Below are 12427 nucleotides of genomic sequence, written 5' to 3'. Positions count from 1 at the left end.
TTGGTATTTTTGCCTTTGAAACTCACTCACTTGAATACCTTGTAACTCATGTTCTTCTATTTTTTCTCTGTTTTTTAATTCCTTCCCAAAAAAAAAAAAAAAAAAAATTCCACATCTAGTACATACTTGGAAGTAACAAGGGTAGGAAAAATCAATGTGGAGAGGTATGGATGATGTAGGTATATGAAGAAAAAAAGGCTATATGTGTTTCTTGGCTCAAAATCGGCTACTAGGGATCTATAATTCAAAGGGTTGGCTTGAAAGGCTCAAACGTTAATTCTAAATTGACCTTCATCATATCCCAAGTATATCCACCATCTTACCACAAACCATATAATAATATTCTCACAAAAAGTGCCCAATTCAACAGATCAATGAACGCTTATCACAATTTACTGTATTTGTAGGCTCTCAATCCTCTCCAAAACTCACATGAATACTTAAGCAAAAGAGTTCTCTAGCTACATGCGTCAAACCACCATCCTACTACAAAGCTTGGATGAGTGCATTAGAGGTTCTGTGAATGCTTCAGCAAAAAATGATTATGGTGGGTTTGGTGAATTCACGAAGATGGCTATGAATGAGAATGAGTACACATGTGAAAAGGATGTACGTGTGACGTAAATTTTTAAAAAAATTGACACAAGAAAATATGCCACAGAGTTCCAACAAGCATTTTAAATACTGAATTTGCACCACCACCCCCAACTTAAATGAAACATTGTCCTCAATGTTTAAGAATCAAATTTGAATGAGGAGTAACTAAAAAGGGTAGAATACACCTGATGAGTGAAGTGGGTAGCTCACTAAGCACCAAAGATGGGTAGCTCCTAAATCTAGCAACACTTGCCCAAACTCATGATTCTCAATATTACATGCAATGGTTGGACAACCAGAATCCTTGTACTTAGGAGGAATTCGCTGCTCAATTAGAGCACTAACTTGCTCTGTCTTCTTAACATAGTGCTTCCTCTTAACTGTACACAAATCTTTGAGAATTTTTGCATAAGTACGAATTTGTTTAATAACATGCAAAAGAGGAAGATTGATCTTTACCTACATAAGGTTCTCCAAGATTTCAATGCTAGAATCCAAAGTCCGCATACCAGATTTTAAAGCTTGAGGAAATGGTATCTTAACTGGGCTCTTGATTACCTCAGCTTCCTTGGGCAACTCAACACTATTATTGCTTTGTTCCTCTTCAACATCCTTTGACTTATCAGTTGTTGGGATGTGTAAGGACTTACCACTTCGTGTCACAATGGCATTGATCTCCTTCAAATTTCCTTGAGCCATATGTCGACCTTGGGGTGTGGATTGAGTTTGAGAAGGGAACTTGCCACACTCAATTCACATTCAAAGAGCTCATCAGCTTGAATACAAGGCTTTTTATCTCCTTCTTTTCTTCAATAACTTGCATAATCAAAAATTCAAACTTTTGATTGGTTTTACTCTGTGCCTCAATAAAAGTATGCAAAGTGTCTTCTAAAGGACTCCTAGAAGATGAATGTGCATGATATGGTGCAAGATATGATCTAGGGGGTTGTGCAGGCTGCTGATTTTCAGACTTCCAGCTAAAATTGGGGTGATTGCACCACTCCAAATTATAGGTATCAAAGAAAGGTGTAAAAGGCTTATTGTACATACCTAAGGCATTACATTGATCCTTATACATCTCTCTCATCTCAGCAAATGTGAGACACTCTTGGGCGAGGTGATATACCTCGCCACACACAAAACATGATCCAAAAGACTCCGCATGATTAGCCACGTGTGTTGGCTTTAAGTCTTTAGTCTTTAACACATCTAGTTCCCTAGTGAGCATCTCAACCCTAGCCTTTAGGCTATCGTCTTCCCTGATATGATAAATTCAACCACCATTTGGGTTTCCTGCTGGTCATGACTTATTTGTGCTCTCAGTAGCACTAGGTCCAATCTAAGTGTGAGTTTTTTTAGCAAGCTCGTTGAGGTATTCTATGGCCTCATCAGGATCTTTCTGTAAGAACTCACCATTACACATCATCTCCACAAATTGGCACTCTCTAGGTGTAAGTCCCTCATAAAAATAGCTCACTAAGAGCCAATTCTCATATCCATGGTGAGAACACATACTCAACAACTCCTTAAATCTCTCCCAAGACTGATACAAAGTCTCACTGCCCTTTTGTGCAAAGCTGGAGATTTGCCTTTTAAAAGCGTTGGTCTTATGTTAGGAAAAATATTTATTAAAGAAGACCTGAGTCATCTCATTCCATGACCCAATAGATCGTGGTTTTAGTGAGTATAACTAACTCTTAGCTCTATTCTTCAAAGAGAAAGGAAAGAACTTAAGTCTCACAACGTCATCAGTTGCATTTTAACTATGAAAAGTCACAACTACTTCCTCAAACTCCCTAATGTGCACATATGGATTTTTATTTTCCAAACCATGAAAAGTTGGGGGTAACTGTATCATCCCTATTTTAAAATCTAGTTGGTGAGTATTAGCTGGAAACATGACGCATGATAGTGTGGCTATTCGTGTAGGGTGGAGGTAATCATGAAGAGTTCTAATGGGTTGATCTTCGTGTTCACTCATTTCATCAGGACTAGATGGATTGTCAAATAAAGGATTTAAAAAATTTGATTTTGACTCTTACACAGGCCTACAAGCAAATCTACCTAAGGTGTCTCTATATTTGTGCATGTAAGGTAATAAAATACTAAAATAATAAAAATACTATAAAAAGAAAGAAGAAAAAAAAATAATGCAACAATCTAAAAGAAGGAACGAAGTTACTGCCTTTACAAACTGCTGAAAAGAAAAATTATCTAGCAATTCTTTTGCCGTCTCCCTGGCAACGACATCAAAATTTGATTATGTACAAAGAATAACGTGTTAGGTGTAGCACAACTTTGAGTGTCGATTCCATAGAGAGACAAATTAAAAGAATAGTAGAAGTAACAAAGAAACTAAAGAAAAATATTAAATAATTATTGAAGAATAAAAATTAATTTTAAATGTAAATTAAAGTGAAGCAAAGTGACTAACAGAAAAAATACTCAAATTTGACAAACAGGAAAGCGTCGAGAATTCCTTACACAAATCTGATATTTTAATTATTCTTAATTCATTAAATAACTAAATTGGGAACGCAATTCCCAAAATTTCCAATCGGAAGGTATAGCTTTATAAACAAAGATTAAACCAAATGTAACTTTTTGAAAAAGCACTTACCACTTTTAAAATAGCACTCACCACTTTTTAAATACGTAAATTATTATCATTATTAAGAAAATCCAATGTCGACACTATACTCAGGAAGCAATATTGCAGCAAAGAATTAAATCAATATAGATAAATAATTAATCCAAACATAATCAAAGAGTTAATCCATTCAATAGAAGAAGTATGATTGAATCTATAAACATAATAAATTCTATGATTATTTGGAGAAGAAAACATCAACAATGAATTGAGAATGATAAAACAAAAGAGTTTTAGTAATTGAAAATCAAATAAATAAATCAAACATAAATTAAAAATACTACCTAATGTGCAAGTTCATCCCTAACCCTACTTGAGAATTTAGTTATCTATAAATATAATGGACAACAAAAATCTCAAGAGAAAAATAAAGCAAAAGACGGCCATGGAAATTAATTTAATCTCCCCCTCTTCAGAACTGAGTTGTCTCCCCTTTTCAACTCCCAATTTCAGGCTAATGAAATACTTATATAGGGTAGGAAAGAAATCCAAATGTCTTTCATATTCATGCTTACAAAATCGCCTAAATTTAAGACTTATCTTAGCAGCCACGTACATGCTTTAGGAGTTCGAATTTGGAAATCCTTATTTGAGATAACTTTTTAGCCCTTTAAGATAGCTTCCCAATGCATCAATCCGATCTCTGAGCGGAAAGTTATGATCAAAATACTAAAGTATGTATAGGCTGTCTTCTAGTGAATTTTGGACTGACTTTTTCTCTTGATCCGAATTACTTTCAAACTCCATCATTATCCTTATTTGAAGACTCCTACACTCGTTAAGAGTTTTTAGGTTGTTCCAACGTCTTGCCCACTTGAAAGTCTTTTGAATTTGACTGGGCTTGGACTTGCTCTTTTATAGACTTTGAAATTAAATATAAAAATCTGCTCAGGAGTATTCCAAAATAAATATAAACTCAATTTAAGAATACACATTAATTCCTATTATTTCTATTCATATTTTAGTATTTTAGTCCAATAATAGGATATTTAGAGTGCACTTTCATACGCTTAGCGTACATACTAAAAGGTCATTGAATTACCACGGGAAGCCTGCTATTAAAAAACTCCAACCACATAACTTTGCCGCTTTGCTCTAAATTGGTTCTCTACTAAGCAAGGGCAAACTAGTAAAAATAAGAGGTGCTCTGATTGGCCCCCGGATGGGGCGTACATACTATACGGTCATCGAATTACCACGGGAAGCCCGCGATCAAGAAACTCCAACCACATAACTTTGCCACTTTGCACACAATTGGTTCTCTACTAACCAAGGGCAAAGCGATAAAAATAAGAGGCACACCAATTGACACGAACATGAGGCATACATACTATAAGGTCATGGTATTACCATGGTAGCTCGCAATTGAAAAACTCCAACATCATAACTTTGCCACTTTGCGCTCAATTGGTTCTCTACAATGCAAGTAAAAGTGGTAAAAATAAGAGGTGCTTTGATTGGCCCGAAGATGGGGCATACATATTATATAAAGTCATGGCATTACCGTGGGAAGCCCATGATTGAAAAAGTCCAACCTCATAGCTTTGCCACTTTGCACAAAATTGGTTCTTTTCTAAGCAAGCGCAAAGTAGTAAAAATAAGAGATGCTTCGATTGGCCCGAGGATGGGGCACACAAAATATAAAGTGTTGGTATTACCATGGGAAGACCGCAATTGAAAAACTCCGAGCTTATAACTTTGCCACTTTGGATAAAATTGGTTCTCTTCTAACCAAGGGCAAAGTAGAAGAAATACGAGGTGTTTCGATTGGCCTGGGGATGGGGCATACATACTATATGGTCTTGGTATTACCATGGGAAGACTGCAATTAAAAAACTCCAAGCTCATAACTTTGTCAGTATGCACAAAATTAGTTCTCTTCTAAGCAAGGACAAAGTAGTAAAAATAAGAGGTGCTTTGATTGGCTTGGGGATGGGGCATACATACTATACGGTCATGGAATTGCCATGGGAAGCTTGCGATTGAAAAATTCAAACCTCATAACTTCACCACTTTGTACTCAATTGGTTCTGTATTAACAAATGGCAAAGTGGTAAAAATAGGAGGTGCTCTGATTGATACGGGCATGAGGCATACATTGATATGAACCCGCGGGAATGGAATCCCTTGAACTCACAATCAATTTGAGAACACACCCAAGAAAGCTAAAATCAAGTCAATGGATGGAGAATCTAGACCCAAAGAGAACTCGTTTCAAGAACCTAGATCATATTAAAATCTAGGCCCGTTAAAGAACCCGTCTCAAGAACCCAAATTACAAGGAGGAACGCCATAAAGGTTGTGATTTACCTTTAATAAGTTCAAAAGTTTAATCAAGAACAATAGGAGATAAACTCAACTCACAAAGAAAAAATTCATCAAATTTCATAAACTACTTAACACGAGGCAACAAAGAGTATTTAAAGCAAAACCTAATCAAATCCTAGCCAAAATAAATCTCCATCTTCCAAAAATGCCCCTGAGTGAATAGTGCCACGGCTACAGTAACTTGCTACAGGATCTCTTTAAACCCTAGTTCCTAAAAAATAACTTTCCAAATAAGCCCTTGGCCAAAATACAAGGCCTTCCCAAAAACCCTAGTTAATAAGAAATAAGACATATGTGGACCAAGCATCCTCCAACCTAATTATTCTAGACTAATTTCTATAACTAATAAATTAAGCCCCTTTAATGAAATAAACAAGTCCATGGTCTTCAATCACATAATCATAATAATAGGCCCTAATTTATGTTGCACTGTTTCATAGTTTGTGGATGATTACTGGATCTCCTTCTCTCAAACCCATATTGAATATTCGGCTCTTGCTAGACTCGTTCTAAGTGGATTGCACCAATTCTTGCATTGCTTTCTTGATCTTCTTAGCTCTTGATCTTATAATTGTTCTATTTGAAACTTGCAAATGATCTTTAAGTCTAGGCCCACTTTGGTTCCCATCATTCCCCTTTCCTAAAAAAGATTCGACCTCGAATCTCCACTTGGATCAAAGGGCAACATGTTAGTAACATTGAAAATAACAGAAACATGATACTTAACTAGAAGATCCATTTGATATGCATTATCATTAATTTGTTCAAGAATTTGAAAAAATTCATCCAAGCTACTCCTGTTATTAACAGGTAAAGGCATTAAATCTAAATGAGTAAATGGATTAAGTCTATAAATAATTTCAAAATGTGAAAATTTAGTAGTAGCGTGAACACTCCAATTATATGTAAACTCAACGAATGGCAAACAATACTCCCATAAATGTTCATGAAACACAACTAAAGTCTTTCTCACACCAAAGTGACCACTCCAATTATATGCAAACTGAATAAAAGGCGAATGATACTCCCGCAAATATTACAAGTCAATGTATGGCAAATGATACTCGCATAAATGTTCATGAAACACACCAAAAGCTTTCCTTACACAAAAATGACTACTCCAGTTATATGCAAACTCAATGAATGGTAAGCAATACTCACACAAACGTTCATGCAATGCCTTAATCAATGACAAATGGTAGTTCCACAAATGTTCATGCAACGCGTCAATGAATAGCAAATGATACTCCCACAAACGTTCATGCAACACATCAATGAATGACAAATGATACTTCCACAAACGTTCATGCAACATGTCATTGAATAGCAAATGATATTCCCACAAATATTCATGCAACACAACAAAAGTCTTCCTTACACTAAGGTTACCTATCAAACCACCATGTCTATCACACACAAGCAACTTACGCATAAAACTAGTAGGCATACAAAATCTATTCTCTCTAAACAAGTACCAATTTAGTTTATAGAACTTATCAAACGATGCTTTCTCACATGTTCCATACACACTAGCAAAGTCATCATCATTAGCATGCGATTCCTTATCATATTCATGTCTCAACAATTTTGCACCTAAAATGAAGATAAGGACATACCTTCTTGCTGAAACATCAACTACAAAATTTTTCATACCTTGTGTGTATTTGAATACAAGAGGAAAAATCTCAATACAGTCCTCCCACTTAGCATGCATTCTAGTCAACAACTTACCTTGTCCCTTCAAGTGTTTCAAGGACTCGTGTTCTTCAAAGAATGGTCGGTTAGAAATTGTCACACCTGGCACAAAAATAATGTAGTGCTCTATCTCCCTAATAGGTGACAATCCACTAAACACATCGCTAAGAAACACAACCTCATATCCCTGCAACAAAGAGACAACAGTACTCGGCAAAGATAGGTCAAGTTTGTTAGTATGAAGACTCGCCTTAGCATAAAAACTCACTTTTCTCTTTATTTTTCTCTCACTTTCTCCACTCTCTTTTTTCTTTCCACTCACTTTTTCTGTTTCACTCACTTTTTCTATTACATACTCTTTTTTTCTATTACTCTTTTTTTCTTCATTTTTTTTGTATTCTCGGCTTCACAATTGTTTTCCAACTCATTCTCTATTTTTCTTGAGGTCTCAGCCTCACCGTCATCTTTTTTCTCTCTCCCTCTCTTTTTCGACTTCATTATTTCTTTTTTTTTTCTCAATCTCACATTCACTTTTACTTTTTAGCTCAATCTCACTTTCACTCTTGCTTTTTAGCTCAATCTCTTTTTCACTTTTTCTTTTTTTATCACTCTCACTTTCACTCTTTCTTGTTTGATCACTCTCATTTTCACTCTTTCTTTTTTAAGCAACCTCACTTTTCAGTTTCAATTAGTCCCCATGGACTTGTGTTGGAGTTAAAGGAGCAAGTTTGATTGTTTTTGCATCCTTTTCAAAACTGTGAATGTTCCTTAACCCATCATGGATTGTAACAGCCCACTAGAAATTCACCGGTGGAATTTCTATTGACTTTAGGAACCTCGTGAAAACTCCATAAGTTTTTACGAATTGACCAATCGCGCAGGTTTTAGTTTGTCAACATAGTCAGTGTTACCACTCATTATGATGCTAGATATATGAGTTTAATTATTTGAGGTAGTTAGAAGTGTCAGAATGCGTTATGGTCTACGCCATTAGACTCACTGGATTAATTAGAATTTTATCGCGCAATAACCCATTTTCATAATTTTGGACGAAACGACTGTTCAAAATTGTGAAATTATTTTTAGGGACACTTTGGGGTTGAATTTCGGTAAACGATTTTCACTACAAGTTAATATGAATATTTATGATTTTTCAGTACTAAGTTTATTATGCACTTTTTTCAAAGTGAATAGTAACCACAATAAGAGCATCCAGTGCAGTGTTTTCAAAATCACAGTGTGGAATGCCCAAATTAGGTTAGAGAAGTTTTATTTGGACACTTGGCAAGATCTTAGCCACACATAGTGAATAGTATTAGACACTTGGCACCATGAGGAGCCATTAGATGGATTTGTGAAGGAAATCAAGGTGTGAGATTATTCCACCTAAGCAAAACCTTGTTTCATCTGTTCAACCAAATTGTGCCAGACCAAAGAGGGTTTCAACCCTAGCAAAACCCTAAATGGTTGGAATCCAATTGAAACCCCAAAAGCTTGATTGAAACCAAAACCCTAAACGGTTTCCCCAAACCCTAAGTTGGCCTCTAAACCCTTTTTAATCTGATTTCTAGCATTGTGTTTAATCACTTGATTAAATCACTTCCACATGCTATTAATTAATCTAATCCGTGTCATGACATCATTATCCAACCTTTTAAACCTTGAAAATTTGATTGGGCCAAGAAAAATTGGTTTTGGGCTTGATAGCATCTCAAACCCTAACCAAACCCCATTTAAACCCCAAATTGAAGCCCACTTGGTTGGGGTCCACCAAGGCCCACGAAATTGGCCACCTTGGCAAAGCTTCTTGGAGAAGTTTCCTCCCCCACATGGCAGACCATCCACTGCCATTGGCTGCACCCAATAGTGCCTTGATGTGAAGGAGAAATCCACTCCATCAACCTCCATCTCTCACAACTGCTGTAGGCAGTCCATGCCTCTCACTATTCTCTACTTTATGTCACATAGCCAACTCCAATCAAGGGTCTTTCAAGCCCATAACTTCCCCCTCCAGGAGTCTAAAGTCGTCCAAGACACACTTCTCTCAATTTTATCACTTCTTTCCCCCGTTCTTAGAGAGAAACCCAAAAGTGCTCTCTCGGGTAGATTTCTGTATATTTTTGCGTGGCCATTCTCGACTCCTTATAAGTATTTTCTCACGATAAATCCTTCTTAAAATTTGTTCGTCTTTGAGTCTAGTTTAGGTGGATATCTAATTAGTCTCAATCCATACTCATTTGGTCAGTAAAAAGTATTTTTAACCATAGAAAGGTCATTTTGGGCATGAAACTGGAGAGTATGATATGTTTTGGAATTTTTGACCAAGCTAATGGACATATCTTGGTCCGAAAATTTTATGGAGTGTTGTTAGCATGTGTTTATGAATGTTATTGTGGTTTTGTTGCATGGATAATGTAACAGCCCACAAGAAATTCACTGGTAGAATTTCTTTTGACCTTAGGAATCTCATGAAAACCCATACGTTTTTACGAATCGACCAATCGCTCAGGTTTTAGTCTGTCATCATAATTAGTGTTATCACTCACTATGGTGCTAAATTTACGAGTTTAATTATTTGAGGTAGTTAGAAGTGTTAGAATGCATTATGGTCTAAGCCATTAGACTCAGTGGATTATTTAGGATTTTATGGCGCAATAGCCTATTTTCATAATTCCGGACGAAACGTCTGTTGAAAATTGTGAAATTATTTTTAGGGGCACTTCGGGGTTGAATTTCGGTAAACGATTTTCACTATAGGTTAATATGAATATTTAGAATTTTTCAGTACTAATTTTATTATGCAATTTTTTGGAGTGAATAATAACCTGGATAAGCGCACCTAGTGCAATGTTTTTAAAATCACAGTGTGGAATGTCCAAATTAGGTTAGGGAAGTTTTATTTGGACGCTCGGCAAGATCTTAGCCACACATAGTGAATAGTATTAGACACTTGGCACCATGAGGAGCTATTAGATGGATTTGTGAAGGAAATCAAGGTGTGAGATTATGTCACCTAAGCAAAACCTTGTTTCATCTGTTCAATCAAATTGTGCCAGACCAAAGAGGGTTTCAACCCTAGCAAAACCCTAAATGGCTGGAATCCAATTGAAACCCCAAAATTTTGATTGAAACCAAAACCCTAAACGGTTTTCCCCACACCCTAAGTTGGCCTCTAAACCCTTTTTAATCCAATTTCTAGCATTGTATTTAATCACTTGATTAAATCACTTCCACATACTATTAATTAATCTAATCCTTGTCATGACATCATTATCCAACCTTTTAAACCTTGGAAATTTGATTGGGCCAAGAAAAATTAGTTTTAGGCTTGATAGCATCTCAAACCCTAACCAAACCCCCTTTAAACCCCAAATTGAAGCCCACTTGGTTGGGGCCCACCAAGGCCCACGAAATTGGCCACCTTGGCAAAGCTTCTTAGAGAAGTTTTCTCCCCCACATGGCAGACCATCCACTGCCATTGGCTGCACCCAATAGTGCCTTGATGTGAAGGAGAAATCCACTCCATCAATCTCCATCTCTCACAGCTGCTTCAGGCAGTCCATGCCTCTCACTATTCTCTACTTTATGTCACATAGCCAACTCCAATCAAGGGTCTTTCAAGTCCATAACTTCCCCTTCCAGGAGTCTAAAGTCGTGCAAGACACACTTCTCTCCATTTCATCACTTCTTTCTCCCGTTCTTAGAGAGAAACCCAAAAGCGCTCTCTCGGGCAGATTTCTGTATATTTTTGCGTGGCCATTTTAGACCCTTTGTAAGTATTTTCACACGATGTTTCCTTCATCTTAGTTTTTCTTCTTTGAGTGTAGTTTCCGTAGATATCTTATTCGTCTCAATCCATGCTCATTTGATTAGTAAAAAGTATTTTTAACCATGGAAAGGTCATTCTGGGCGTGAAACTGGAGAGTATGATATGTTTTGGAATTTTTGACCAAGCTAATGGACATATCTTGGTTCGAAAATTTTATGGAGTATTGTTAACATGTTTTTATGAATGTTCATTGAGGTTTTATTGCATGACTAAAGCTTTTGATGATAGATTTCCTTAGATTTAGAAACTTCAAACTGGAGGTGGGAAAACAGTTTTTGTTTTGTGAAAGTTTAAATATTTCGTGGTATAATCTTATTCCAAAGGCTTTGATATTTTTATATGATGATCCTAAGCCTCTTATATACATTTTAGGAAGTTATTTCGAAGATATTTAGTATTATTTTTAAAGATATGATTTTTCTATGTAAGAGGATTTGGGTTTGGCCTAAGATTTGATGTTTTTGGGTTCGATCCATGTTTTGTTGAATTTTAGCCATGTGATTTTAAGTTTGATGGGTAGATCTTCTTTAGGACACATTGTTAGACCATGTGATGTTTTAGTTTGAAGATCACATGTCTTTAAGCCGTGGATCAAGAGATTGATCAAATGTAGTTGAGAGAAAAGTTTCTGTTTTAGACTATGTTTAAAACCAAAAACTCCAAGTGTTGTTTTGTGATTTTTGGTGACTTTTGTTTGATGATTTAAAGCATGGTTGATCTTAGAATGATGCTATGAATATGTTAGAGGTAAGATTTGATTTTTTGGAATTCTTGGAGATGTTTTTATTAAGGTCAAAACTTGTGATTTAAAGGGCTTACTTTTTGTTAAAAAGTTTGGGTCTTTTTACAAAAAGTTTGGTATTGATGAATAGATTTTTCCTAATGGATATTTTAAGTGTGTTTTTAAACTTAGGATAGGAAGATCTTTGTTACAAAATTTTGGTTTAATCATGAGTTTTGAATTTTGAAAGAATTGAACCAAAATCAAGAGAAATGGCCTAAGTAGGTTTCGGCAATAGTGAGTTTTCCATAGTTGTGAATGGTTTTAAATTTTTCTGAGTTGATATTTGAGTTTAGGACAAAATGGTAATTTTACTCTAAGTTGCCTCTTTTCACATTTCTAATTGTTAGTAATTAATTTCTAACTTTTAGAATACCCTCTTACAGTTCCTCGTGTTTCACACTTATTCTCGTAGAACGCGACTATCGAGGTAAGTTAGTTTTTAACTTACTATCAGTTTAATGTGTATGAGTGATAAGTAAGGGAACTAAAGTGTATGTATGCATGTTATCATATGTTCCATGCCAAGTCATTACATATTTATCTG

At 35.8% G+C, this 12427-nt stretch overlaps 1 non-coding gene across 1 annotated transcript; it reads left to right on the top strand.

Moving 5' to 3' along the window:
• The first annotated feature begins 2090 nt into the window (after positions 1 to 2090).
• On the top strand, positions 2091 to 2197 carry LOC121253785. Its single transcript, XR_005938503.1, has one exon. It is a non-coding gene; the product is annotated as a small nucleolar RNA R71 (small nucleolar RNA).
• The last annotated feature ends 10230 nt before the right edge of the window (positions 2198 to 12427 follow it).

This window comes from Juglans microcarpa x Juglans regia, chromosome 2S (genome assembly GCF_004785595.1).
Source record: "Juglans microcarpa x Juglans regia isolate MS1-56 chromosome 2S, Jm3101_v1.0, whole genome shotgun sequence".
NCBI classification, from domain to species: domain Eukaryota; kingdom Viridiplantae; phylum Streptophyta; class Magnoliopsida; order Fagales; family Juglandaceae; genus Juglans; species Juglans microcarpa x Juglans regia.
Note: the sequence above shows the minus strand (reverse complement) of the source record. Positions and strands in the feature narration are given on the sequence as shown.